The sequence below is a fragment of the Puma concolor genome, chromosome D3, assembly GCF_028749965.1.
Source record: "Puma concolor isolate L17-30 chromosome D3, mPumCon1.1.hap2, whole genome shotgun sequence".
NCBI classification, from domain to species: domain Eukaryota; kingdom Metazoa; phylum Chordata; class Mammalia; order Carnivora; family Felidae; genus Puma; species Puma concolor.
Window position 1 is genome coordinate 91,524,949 of NC_141678.1, and position 14,336 is coordinate 91,539,284.

The following is a 14,336-nucleotide window of genomic DNA, read 5'->3' on the forward strand; positions in this document are numbered from 1 at the left end:
CTTTGCGGGCTGGAGGTGAGGCCACGGGACTACGAAGCACTCCATCCTGCTCGGTCGCCAGAAGGGGCTTTGCGAGGGGGGTGCACGTGGCTGGAGCCCAAACACCCAAAACCGGGATAAAAGGAGACTTCCTATCTTCTCTGAAACTCACCCCGGCCGAATTGAGAGGCTAACGCAGAGAGTTCCCATCGCCTTCTGCCCCCACGTGTGCACGTTCCTCCCTACTAACCACGTCCCCCACAGGTGAGGTACATTTGTCACAATCGATGAATCTGCACCGACACATCATTATCCCCCAAAGTCCACACTTGACACTGGGATTCACTCTTGGTGTTGTGCTTCTGTGGGTTTTGAACAACGTGCGGTGACGTGCCCACCGTTACCGCCTCGTGCAGAATAGCTGCTCTGTGCCCCGCTGCCTCGTCTTGCCTTTCCTCTAAACCCTGGCAACCACTTCTCCTTGTATTGCCTCCACAGCTCTGCCTTTTCTAGACTGTGGGAAACACACAGCACGGAGCCTTTTCAGACTGGCTTCTTTTGCTACGTGATATCTGCATACCTTTTTCATCTTTCCCGTTGCTAATACGCTCTGCTTCACAATTTAAACTTCAGCGGTTTAAAATGTGTGCAGTTTTTTGGCTCATCCTGCCTCCTTGGCTTGAGATGTCCTTCTCCTCTCTTCTCTCATCCCGGTGAACTCTTCCTCTGGGTTCATCTTGGAGACAGTGTCCCTTCCTAGGAGTCATTTCTGGCCGTCCCCCGTCTCTTGGAGCTATTATTTCCCCCTTCAACCTGCTCATGATGCTCTATGCACATTTTTTTCATCGTATTGAGCACCGTTGGTTGTGGCTACGTGTTCACATTTTGTCATCATTCTGTGTGATTTTATGTCCTATATGCTGGGACCCACCTTCACATTCCAAGACGGTATCTGATGCCCAGGAGGAAAAATAAGCCACATTTCTGCCATGAACTCAAAGGTTGTGAGCACCAGCAGGGAAAGAGTGACAAGGACTCACGGCCGGTCATCCGGAGGTGACGTAGGAAGAGTCGATGCCATCCAACGTGTGGCTTGATGGGAGTTTTCATGAACTGGCTATCATTTCCCAAATCGGAAGGAGACGTGAAGACTCATTAAGAAGCAAGGACGCACATAGTCTTTCTTCTTGGTTGGCTTGAGGGAGAGTGAAACACGGCAGCCTGAAGCAGAACCCGTCACTGAAGGGGCTGGGGCTCAGAAGTGGTCGCTGGGCAGTGATCCCTGGGAGGCAAGACGTGAACAGCAGGAGAGACAGCGGCAGATGTGGTGACTGGCAGATGTTTGGGGAGCATCTGGTTCAATGCTTAGAGAGGGAAAGGCTAGGAGTCTTCCCACTGGGTCGGTGGCTCCATGGTCGGTTAACGTGGTCAACGAAAGGCTCAGATGAATGGAGACATTTCCCCATGTCGTTAGGCATTCTTTAGAAACATAGTTGTAATGACTGCTTAATATTTTGTATCTGACTTGGTCATTTGTTACTTAGTCCTTTCTTTCCTATTGAACAGTTATGTCTAGTTTGGTAGTGTTGCTAAAAGAGTACCACAAAGAGCTCGTGTTATATATACATGCCTTTGTTTTCGCATTTCCGTAAATTTGATGAGTAGCAGTCGAATGACGAGGCCAAAAAAGGAAAGACACTTTTTGTAACCTCTTTTAAGGTTTGGAGCGTGTAAAACACTTACATGATCCCTAAATCAAAAAATATATAAAAGGATACATTCAGAGCATGCTCGCTGTATTTCCATGCCCTCTACCTGTCCCCATCCACCTCGTAGGCAACCATTGTATTTAATTTGTGAATTTCTCTTTCTTTCGCTTCTTTTTATAAAAACATGAAATATGTACCTGCATATTACATGTGTAATGGTAGAAGATATATAATAACATATATTATATATTTTTTTAATTGCTTCCTCTTTCTCACACAAAAGGTGGTATGATCTATATACTATTCTTTACCTTGGTTTTTCATTTATCTTTTCAGAAGGACCTTCCTCATTTTTTAAAGTCTGAGTCCCATTCTATTATGTAGTCGTATCATAATTTATTCAACTGTTATTTCCCTCTTGATGCTCATTTGGATTGAGTCAGTCTTTTGCCTTTATAAATAAACATGCGCTAAACACCCTTGTTATTATGCTGCTTTGCATTTGACGGGGAACCATCTGAGTAGGTTCGTAGATTCCTGAGAAGAAGGCTATGAGGTCAAAAGATAAATGCACGTGTAATTTTGTTAGCTTCTCAAACCCTCTTTCGTGAAGTTGATACGATTTTTTTTTTTCCTGTGAGAGCTCCGGTTTTCCCAAAGCTTCACCAACACAACGCGTTGTTAAAACCACACGAACATTTGCAATCCGCGAACCAAACTCGTTGCCCCAAATCTTGTATCCTAATGGCCTAGAGGGTGAGAACTGCTTCTGTATCTCACTAACCCACTTCCCGGATGTCTTCTGAAGAGAGCAGCCAAGAGAATGAAGATCCTTGTCACCCGAAGAAGATGGGTTTCTCTCGGCATTTTGGGGCGGGACCATTTTTCATCTCCACAAGAAGTTTAGAGCCTTTGGAACCTTCCCAGTAAATACTAATCATTAAGACCACCAAGAACCCCTGCTCACTTCCTGACACTCCTTACAACTCTGGGTGGGAACCACTGGAAGAAAAGAGATTTCAAGATCAGGGAAAACACAAGAAACTTAAACACGTGGTCACCATCTAAGAATAGCTATTTATTTATTTATTTATTTATTTATTTGTATGTTGATTTTTGAGAGCGAGAGAGACAGAGTACAAGCAGGGGAGGGGCAGAGAAAGAGGGAGACACAGAAGCTGAAGCAGGCTCCAAGCTCCAAGCTGTCAGCACAGAGCCCGACGTGGGGCTCGAACCCACGAACCGTGACATCATGACCTGAGCCAAAGTTGGACGCTCAGCCGACTGAGCCATGCAGTGGCCCTTGCTGTCTGAAAATATTTAAAACTGGTCAGGCACCAAATGCAAGAAGAGTTGGCAAGTCCTGGGGTTATGTAGGTTTTTAGCTCAACATAATAATAATTTTCCAAAACCAAGACTTGCCAACATTGGTGGGATCTTTCTGACAGAACGGTGCTCTCTGTCTCGGGAGGTCTAAGTGGGAGCCCGCTGGCCATCCTGCTGGAGAGCAGGGATAGGAATTGCCACCTGAAAGGACAGGTTGGACTGGCTGACTCTATTGCTAGTATGCTGTCTCATAAAACAATTCCTTGTTTCTTCAAAGCCGCTCTCTGATGCTTTGCATCCTGAGCGGTCTCTACCCTCACCACCTTCCTGAGGCTATCTGGCACGTGCAACAATCCACATCTTGTCTACGCTTAAGCCTCTCTGGTTAAAACCAGCTCAGTGCTTCCCAAGACTCTTCTATTAAGAGAAAAGAAAATTTGGAGTTTGTCTAAATATTGAATTTTCTAAGAATGAATTTGAATTTTCACACAAACAAGAAAAAATTGTATGGGGATATCTCTAGTGACTAAAGCCACAAATCGAACAGCATTGTTTTGCTGTCTTCTATGTGAAAAGCATGCAGACAGGCTCTCTGAGAATGCAGCTAACTTACGGTGGAACTTTCTGGTCAAAGTGAAGCTGGTCTCATCTCTCCTAGACCTAGATTCTATGTATGCCACTGAATTTGACCTGGTGATGTGTATAGCAAATAGCGTTACTGCTCTAAAACTTGAAATGCAAGCCTCAATCTGCTGCTCAGGTGGATTAAGTTCTATATTTAAACGGACTCAGGTGTTGTTCCCCTACAGTTGGGCACTTTCTTCCTTTACTAATCAAAGTAAACAATGGAGCAATTAAAAAGAAAGCAAAATATTGCAAACACTGAGTCCTTTGTATGTGAGGGGGGCTTTTTAATTTTCTCTTATTACTTTTTATTCCAAATGTGACATAAACCAAAAATTCATTGCAACAATTGCATCAATTATTTGAAAATACATAATTCCGGCAACTTCAGTGATTGTGTATTTAACGAATCCATATTGTGCACATATTCTCTGCCAGCCAGTAAACGGGGGGAGGGGAGCCAATAAAAGCCACTGGAATAGAATGAGCATCTGCTCAGGCGTCTAGCCAGTTACCATGAACCCTAAGGTCTGGAAGATTCCCTACCTGTGCTAACACAGTGTACTGGGCAACCAAGTACTGGAAAACCAGTCTCCCAAAACACCTGGCTATAGAAAAGTCAGACATCAACAAAAACAAAGCAAACAAACAAACAAAAAATCAGTGGAAGCTGAGAAATGCAGAAAACACCCCACCCCCATCCTCATTCCAGAACTGTGAGACCCTAGACCATCACTTTCCCTCTTCAGGCCCATAATGATTTCTTTCTCTAAAATGGGGAGGCCTCTTCCAGATCCGTGCTTCTGTAATTTACTCTATGCTTTTGTGATTTACCTGACTGCAGTACGTTTCTTCTCTTGTTCTGGAAGAATAAGATACTGCAGATACTGTTTGCAAGTTTCACAGGATCCATTTTACGCCCACATTCTTGGCTTTTCGTGGTAGATCCAGCCGAGGCATTAGACTCTGCTGGAGCCCGGCCTGATGGCGAGTCAAGGGGATGTGGGATCTTCTAGACTAGAGAGGAACCCACTCCCGGCAGGCCCAGTAGATGGGAGGCATGTCAGAGAGACCCAGAGGTACTCAAGAGAGGAGAAGAAAGTATTGAGGACAGTGGAAGGACATCTGTAGAATGAAGGGTAGAGGTGATGTGGGTGGAGGGGAACCAGTAGAAAACCACTCTTCAAAGTTTGATGGTTTCGGGATCATGGGAAAGCCAGGCATGTCACCCATAAGAACTCTGTGTAGACTCAGAATGACAGAAAGAGAGGGACTTGGCCCTACGCTCACCGCCATTTTTATTGACACAGCATTAACTGCGGTTAATTTCACAAACACTTTCTTTTTCACCAGGGTCTTGAAACATCAAGGTTGAGGAGGAGTAGAGGTCATAAGCTGGGCAAAATATCTCCTTCACACCTAACAACTTTCCTGAGAATCATAGAATTTAGGATCCTAAAGGAGACCCAGAAGTGATTCATCCAAACCCTCATTTTTAAGTTGAAGAAGAAAGCAAAGCCACACCGGGGTTTGATGCTTGTGTGGGGAAAAAAACCCAAGAACAGAGCTTGACTCTTTGCTTCAACGGGCCCTGGTTTCAAGTGCAAAGTCTCGCTTCATGGATGGGGCTTGTATCTTTTGCAAGGATTCCTGATGGGGGGGATGTGTCCCACCCTGTTTAATTATGGTCACCTTTAGAAGTAGACTCTTTTTAGAAATAGACTCTTTTGTCTGTTTTTAAGGCTATTTTAATCTCTTGCACAAAACTGTGAGATTCACAGGGAGAAAGAGAACTCAATCACTGTTTATGTTGAAAAAGATCTCAAAGTGAATATCAATTGTTCACACTAAATACATAACCACCATGCCTTAAATAAACAACTTTTAGCTCCATTTAGAATCATGTAAGTTATATAACTGACCCCCCCTCCAGACCAAGAGAGTATAGTAGTCTAAGTAGGTTGCTACAGGATTACTTTACTGATGTTAATTTTCTAAGAAAATTTGTCTAAAAGGATGTCTATTGCCAGAGAAGATGGAAGGATTAAAATTTAAAAAGGAACACTTTTGATAATTCTAACATCGGGCAGACATTCATTCATCCATTCAGTTGTCACATAGCCAACCAGGAAAGCTTTATAATGTAAGGTATCCAGTGCATTCAGTGATTGCCAAGGCATTTTTCTACAAGTGCTTTTTTGTCTTTTTTTAAAGCTGAGTTTCCATCTTATGAGTTACCTGTATCCTTGGTGACAAAGACCATCCCAAAGATAGTTGGCGTCCTCTAACTCTTGATCTTTAGTTTCCAAATATGCAAGTCAATAGTTAGGGTGAGACTTTCAGTACCAAACCTGAATAATAACTTAAAAACATGTGATCGTGTGTTCCTCCAGGTACCAAGGGTTGACTTAGGAATCAGTGTATACTTTTTCATTGACAGACCTATGTACCAGTGATCTTCTAGGTTTACAGGTCATTAGCTCTACACTTCACGTCCCCTCAATGGTGTAAGAAGCTGAGCTCCAAGAAATGACTTAGAAATATTGGGACTCGACGTCCCTTTGACTTTCTCCGTGCTGTGCCTTTGCAACAGCCCGTTCTCCTTCCCTAGCTGACAAGTGGTCGTATTTCTCTACTCAGGGCAGCCCTTTGACAAGACCTGCAGTGCAACTGACACCAGTCCTCCTTTGTGTCTCAGGCCACCATGAACTGTTAGTCGATGTGTGTTTCATACAAATATGGATGATGGTTTATGGGGTGCTGATTCATAAAGGACCAGAGCTAACAGAATCAAGCCCTTTTCATGATTTGCATTCCCGATCGCTTAGTAAATAATAGGATGTATCTACAAAGAAAATCTAAAATTTAAATGAAGAAACAATGAGCTCTTGGGTAGTCGATCAAGCATTAAAATTGAACACAACTGTAAAGAGATTTACGTCATCTTAAAGATCCTAGTCTAAGTAGAAGAAAGAAGGAGAGAAGTCTACGCACAGAGGTAGGAAGTTTGTGCCTGTTGGAAAGCCATGCGTTGATTGACAGGCTCCTCAGGACAGCATCCGCTGTTCAGAGAAACTTCAAGAATTATATGGGTTTTCTGTGGGTCAAACGTAAATTAGAGAAACAAATCCTATAATAGTGTCCTTTAAATTAGATTTGTAGCTACCAAGGGAACTTATGGGTAAATATCTTTAAATGTAAACAAAGTGACACAAGTCAGAGGAGAGGGGGGCAGGCTCTCAAGTGTCCTTTCCATTCTACCTTAACTTCGGGACCCTAAGTTTGGTTTCTTTTCTCTCATCTCCCCACTTCCCACCCAAGTTAACGAAATGAAACCTTCCATCTTAAAGGCTGTATATTTTTTAAGTGAACATAACAAAATTGCCAGGTACTCAGCGGCCAGTGAAGACAGAAGCTCGTGGGTAGTAGGAGGCCTTATGTTATTGATACTTGTGTTCGTTCCTTTACAAATAAGACAATGGCGTCTTATTTGGCATCAAATTCAGGAAGGACAAAAATGAAGATAATGACAAGAACAACAACAAAACTACACGAAGTGCACAATCCTGGTGTCTGCTGACGTACAGCCTAAGAAATAACAAATCACACCCGGATAGAAATAGAACATCATCTCTGAATAAGAGAGCAACCTTTAGTTTCCAGAGATACATGATTCAATGGGCATACGGGCCAAGAAAGAAGGAAGGGGGATTATGTAATGGGTGTAGGCAAAGTGACTCACGATTAAACAAAAGCGAAGTGTGGGTAAAATTCAGGAAGGTATTGTTCTTGCCCAGGTATTGCCATATTTGTGGAGTGGAGTTATTGATTTTGTTTTACAACATGTGTGGATATCTGGATGCTCTCTAAAGACTTTCATTCACCCCCTGACAAGATGTTCTGACAGCTGTTTCCTCGGGTGGACTCTGTTCTCTGTGTATTTGCCTCAGAAGTGAAATCGCCCCGTTTTGATAGGCATTCAGCATTTTGTTTTAATGCTAATTTGCTGCTTGACCTTTTGCTTCATAAACTAAGAGTACTTAGTGCTCACAAACATTTGGGAATAAAGCGTTTCAGAGGTAGAGCATAGCCCATCCTAAGACCGTCTTTTCGGCTAATAAAAATGATTTCCTCACAAGCTGGCAATGGAAACTCCATCGACGTTTCAGTTACCTAAAAACCTGAACTGGTGACAGAAGGTGGTCCATTAAACAGGAAGAGAGATGTATTCAGATATGAAGCAGAGTTTTCCTTAGATAACAGTAACATCAAATGCAATTTTGCATGACTGCATTTTTCAGTAAGTATCATACTATTGCATTTGGATTTTTTCCTACCGTAAGAATTGCGTGATAATCATTTTTGTTATTTTTTTTTTTTTGAAATCATGTTAGTCTAGGCACGCATCTGGATGGAAAAATTGTGTCACTTGGAAAGCAGTGATGTTTATGAGAAAAGGGAATCCACAAGTTAAATTCCCAAATATTGTAAATGGACACAACAGGGCGAGAAAATGAACTGGGCATTCATAAGCAAACGCAACAATTGGAGATTTAGTGAGAATTTCAGTGTTCAGTTTTTCTGTTCCCAAGAAATATAGGGGTTTACACCTAGTATATCAGGTTAAAGTGGGACTTTCTGATGAAAAAGTCACTTAACCTCAGTCCGCTTAACTGCAAAGTCAGTTTACTGAATTCTAAAATTGGGATTTGGCCAGATGGTCTCTGAAGTCTGCTCAACTGTGACAAATCGGAGGCTGTAACGGGCAAGAGCCAGAAAACTCAGAGGGTCCACGTGGAACCAGGGCTGGAGGGAACTGTCCAGAAGCAAGAAAGCAAATCCTTCCCCCAGGGGGAGGCCATGGGTGACCCGGGACGCCACATCGAACAGAGTCACTTCCCAAAAAACTCCAGACTCACTCTGAAACCCCAAGAGGCTTGCTAAAGTCACACACCCAGGAAGCAGAGAGTCTGGAGTTGGCTTCAAATCCAAACGGTCTCACTCTGGACTTAACTAGTCTTAACCCACCTCCTGAGGTCTTAGCTCAGATACGCCCCAAGACGGCACCCCCTCTCCAGGCAGAGGTCATGATTGGCAGAGTGAGAGATGCCTTACCCAGGGTTTCTCCATGTTTACCCAGGCTTTCAAACCCTGCCCGTTACTCTAATGATCGAGAGAAAATGGCCTTTCTGCCAGAAGTCTGAAAGTAGGTCCCTCAATTCTTATCTTCACTTTGATGCTGAAAACGCGATGCCATCGACTCCCCAGCAAGAGAGGCTGTGGCGAGGCCGAGGCTTTGGGGGCCCCCAGCAACACCACCAGCACCCTTTCCTTCCACTTCAGGCAGAGGCCTGAGACTTGTCTGTGGACACAACTGTGTGGGCTGAAACAAAACTCTTCCTCTTTATAAAGTAGAACAGTGGAGCATCTTAAGGAATACAGCAGAACAGGAGAGAAAAGCCAAGTATTTACCCTCTTATGTCATGTATATGGTAAGTAAGCCTCAGTTTTGTTTCATTTTCCGTATAAATATAGACTCCTCCCTGACAGTAAGTGTAGTTCTCACTACAGGTTAAGTTAGAGAACCCGGCTGAGAGAAATTCAAAGTGATGTCTCTTTGATACGGGGTAAAAGAGAATAATGGATGTGCAAAAGAACAAAAGACCGATACTGATAATAGGTTCACGTTTGTGCTCAGGAAAACATCTAGAATGAGTAGCGATAACGCTGGGGCTAAGAAGAACCAAGAACCACATCAAGCGAAATAATGGATTTTATGTGTATGGAACCATATATAAATGCCATGGAGATTCTCTCGATCTGTGTAGACCCATAGTCAAATAAGCCAAGTTTTTAGGAGTGAAATATTTGTATGTAAACTAAGTTGGGTCTTCAGAATTTGCTCCGCTTTTAACCCATGTTGCCCCTGGAGTATGAGATTGCTCAAGGATGATGGTAGGCTCCCCCGCGATCCTCAAATGAAGAACCGTTTCTATCTGGGCAGCAGGAGCAAACACACCACTCTCCCTCCACCCTGCTCTCAGTCATCAGCGCCTGGAATAAACCCGATGGCTGCTGGGAAGGGCTGCACCTGGGGTCACAGCCCAAGGTCGGGGTGCGGGACGTAGAAGGAAGTATTCACTCGTGCGTTCCCGGGGCACGGTCTCCACGAGAAGGACACACACGTGGACAGTGAGAGGAAAGCGGGTCTGTGGTTTCCTTCCCACGCGCCCGGTCTCGGATTTCATCCCCGAGTGGCATGGGTCTCTCGGCCCCGGATCTCACTGGGTAACTCGGCCGGTTTACGTGGGCGCACCCTGCAAGGCCTGGGTCAGCCATATGCCGGTAGGAAGGAACGGGGGAGAGAGAAAGACAGGACAAGAGCTCGTCTTCTCGTGGCGGTCATGGATGTAAAATCCCGGCAGCACAGTGGGATTCCTGGTAATCAGTGTGACACAATGAATGTTGACAAGACAGACTGTTGATATGTTCATTTGCATACAGATGTGCACCCTTCCTTCAGGTTATACACGGTGGGCCCGGCGGGAAGGCCCAGGATACTCCTACGGAGTATGGCTCGATCCCTTCAGCGAGGCCTCCAAAATTCTCTATGCAGAGAAAGTGGCATTTTGTTGTCGAAAGAAGAATTTATAAAAGAGAGAGGATCTGAAGATCAACAAGGGACCAGATCACGCGTAGTTGCATGCTTCCTTGCAGCGAGCGGGGCGATCTTACAAGGCCATCCGCAAGTGACCTTGCAATCCACGAGTGACCTTGGAGGCAGGACACTGGAGTGCCATGAGGAGATACGCAGGAAATCATTTGAGAACGACATCTAACCAGTAAGAATTGATTTCGCTCATCAAGTCCTAGCAGCGAGCAGGTCTTTGTTAGCAGATCCACAGGCATCGTGGATGGAAGGATCAAGAAAGATCCATCGCTCTTGGCCTAAGGTACCCTTGTTTTCCAAGATGTGTGTTTCACCGTGTTGTTCTTGCCACATTGGTATTTTCTTTTTCAAAGAAATGGACATTCCAATGAATTACAACATTCTAGGAGGGGTGGAAACCGACACCTCTGTCTTCTGCAAGGAGAACTGCAAATTTGAGACCCGTCTGTTGGTTTCCGGATTCTGTTTTAAACTCATCAGGAGGAAACTGAGTGGAAGCATTTAGGCATATTACCCGAAAAAAAAAAAATTGACAAGGACAATAAACGTCACAACCATTAACTCAGGAAGAACATGATGGATACGAGTGGGTGTGTGGTTTGTAAGGAAGGAAATAATAACAGTTAGGATCTGTTCTCTTCCCTAGACTTCGACGTGCGCTCCGTCAGTATTAGATAAATATTAGTCACTGGTAATAAAACCAGTGTCCGCTCTTGGTCTATAAGAATCTGAAAGCTCACTTTTGGCAAGGCAGCAGCTACATTTATAATATCGGACTTTCCTCTGATACTTAGCATTGCTAATGTGCAGAGCAGTGGGCAGGCTTGTGGTCACCCCCCACACTGTGCTGACCCCCCCCCCCCCGGATGGCTCTGGCTGTGTGCCCGCCCACCTGGGATCCAGGCTCCTGCCTTTGGGTGTCCTGCCCTGGTCTCCTTCGGTCTCCACGGGGCTCTGGAAAGCTCCCCGGAAGTGCGTTTTCCTCACAACATGCAGCCATTACCTATTTATTAAAAACAGTATTGTGTTTATAGGATTCTTTATTTCTGACTGAAGCATTTTCTAGAACATCTGGTTGGTTACGCTTTACATAAATTAACAGACTGTCATCCCCTCTTGACAGTTACCTGTTTACTTTCACTTCATTAAATGCCATTTTTCAGAAATAACACAAGATATATGAAACACAACATGTAATTAAGCAAAACAATACAAATAAACAGAACTAATCATAATGAGAAAGGGAAGGAGGAAATGCATTGGAGCACGGAGCCAGGGAGGTGACGACTGCCTGGCTTTGGAAGGGAAACGAAGGGCGCAGCAATGTGCTGGGAAAGTCTGTTAACCAGTCCGCTTGTAATGTATATGGTGCTTTATTGAAACCAGATGAAAAGTCTTGCCTTGGAAATATATTCTGCAGGTGGAGCCAAGTCCCCCACTTTTAATGCAGGGAAATGCAGGTCAGAGGAAGCAAAATGGTAGGGACGCCCCTGAAGATCCAAGGGAGGAGGACACGGCGTGGGCCCAGCGCAGCAGTGACGGATGGGCTGCGAGGTCTCGAGGCGCACTGACAAGGCCTGCAGCCACCGCGCACGGCACCTTTGGAGGACCGACTCCAGGTCCGCACTGGAGGCCCACGGGTCGTCTCAGCAGAGGTGCTGGCAGGTGCCTTTCTCAGTCCTGGGTCTTTTCTCTTCACGGAGGCTGCTGCTATCTCCAGGCTTATCTCAACTAACTGTCTACGGAAAAGATTGATTTGTATCCGTTGCTGTACCATGTACACGGGAGAGCAAACCCTCATCCGGCCACCAGTTTAGAGGGAGGGTTTTTTTTATCAATTTCTCTTTTCTTTATGCTTTTCATTCTTTTAAATCTCTATCTATGTATCATCTAACCATCTATCCATCTATTACCTATCTATCTATCCATTACCTACTATCTATCTATCTATCTATCTATCTATCTCTTTCTCTCTCTCTCCCTCTGTCTCTCTCTCTCTCTCTCGGTCCATCTGTCTATCCATCATTATCTCCACCAACTTTCACCGTGATCCCTGGGCCAATGGAGAAGGAAATAAAATAATCCTATTTTCTCTTCTATAATTAGCAATAGTTATAAATCTCCTGTTACTATTCATACCCAAATCATGTTTAAATAATTTAATTCTATCAGTGCTGAATACACATTACTCTCAACAGAATCCAACGTTTTTTTCTCGCGATGTACATAATGCATCTCCTTTTCCCCCTCAACATAGTGTCACTCTTTTGCTAAGTGTGTCAGTCACAATTTCTTTCAAGTGCTCATACTTCGGGGCCAGTGCCTCTGAAGTGAGCGGCAGGAAGAGAAAAGGAATGTATTTCTGCCGGGTTGGGGAGAGATGGGGCTCCACAGGCTCGCTAACATTTTATTCCACAAACAAAAGTAAAGTGTTAGGCAAATACACCCGAACTTAAAATTATTTAACTCACGGAGAAAGTGCAAAATTTACACTCTGTATTTTCTGGTCTATTTTCACTTTCCAGATGAACTTTTTTCCCCCAATAACAGTGCTAATAGACTTGCCAGATTTGATACATAAAGGCTGTTAAATGAGAGAAGGAAAAAAACAAGACCAACTAAAATAGATGAGACTATTCCCCAACAGTGTGGATCTATGCAAGACTTTTCCAGGAGAATGACAACTTTATGGCCTTTAAAATACCAGGAAGCCTTTGGCAAACTGAGTTGGCCAGAAAAGGCATGTAAATTAAATACTTAATGTGTGTGAAAGAGAAAACTAGGCATTTTCAACCGTGCAGATATTGAACATTTTTGTGTGGCCAAGAATGATAAATGGAAATCAAGAGGATCAGAAGGCTGGGGGATATTTACGGCACATGTAATGAAAGATTGCCACTCCCCCCCCATGTACAAGCATCTCCTAAAATTGACCTAAACATTATCAGAAATCTGAGAAAATTGTTAATATGAGCAGGTAATTCATAAGGACCAATAAACATGCAGAAAGATGTTCAATTTTCCGAGAGTCATGGGAATGGGGATGAAAGCAATAATGAAATCAGGCCGGCCCAGCAGTGGGAAGACACATGCCTGCCGAGGGCCAGGAAGGAGGGGCTCAGAGACTTCCAGGGGATCAGGAAGTGGTGCAGACTTCTTGAAGAGAAGCACGGAAACATTTCTTAAAATGAAACATAGAGCAACTCTTGAAATCAGCAATTCTCCTATAGGAATGTATCCTAGAGAGAGAACAAAACAAAAAGAAAAGAAAACCACAGCACCATTAGATAAGAACGCATTCTCAGGATGGAGTCCACGCTGCTCAGGGTGGGTGACAAGAGACCCGAATCAGAAGAGCGGTGGGTGAGTCACAGTTTGTCAGTGCGCAACAAGGTGTACCGTGCAGGAGTCGGAAGCTCCACAGAGTGTGGTGCCGTGAGTCCCGCTGCGCCAACTCGGGTATTTTAAAGCGGGAACAGAGTCTGACGTGGGAGGTTATCCCACCTTTTTTTGGAGATGATGACATGTTGGCACCAAGAGGGTTGAAAGAGGCCAGGGGCCAGATGTTGACACAGTCCGTGCCGGGGCAAAGGGTTTGGAGAAGGAACAGAGCAGTGCAGGGACTATTCCGTTTTGAATTCTTTCATTGGTATAAGCAGCGGTACGGGCCACACGTATCTTCTGTAATTCAGAGAATAAAGAACACAGATAAACGAGCGGTGTCTAAGAGACAGAGCATGGGGAGGGAGACCAAAAAGCAGGTGGCTTAATGTAATGATCTGCCACCTTTCTTGGGGACAGGAAGGTGACACAGCACAGCACAAAGAACCAGGGATCCACGTGCCCGTCTCCCTGCCAATGCAAGCGACGGTTGGAGAATCCCGGAGCATGACTTTAGATGGAAGCCCGAGAGGGGTCAGGCTGAAGATGTAAATCCATCTGGGAGGTCAGGCCTGCGAGGGGCTTTCACAGCACGGCCAGATCACCGCCTGGGAGAAGAGTAGGCTGAGGACAATGTGGCAGGTGGA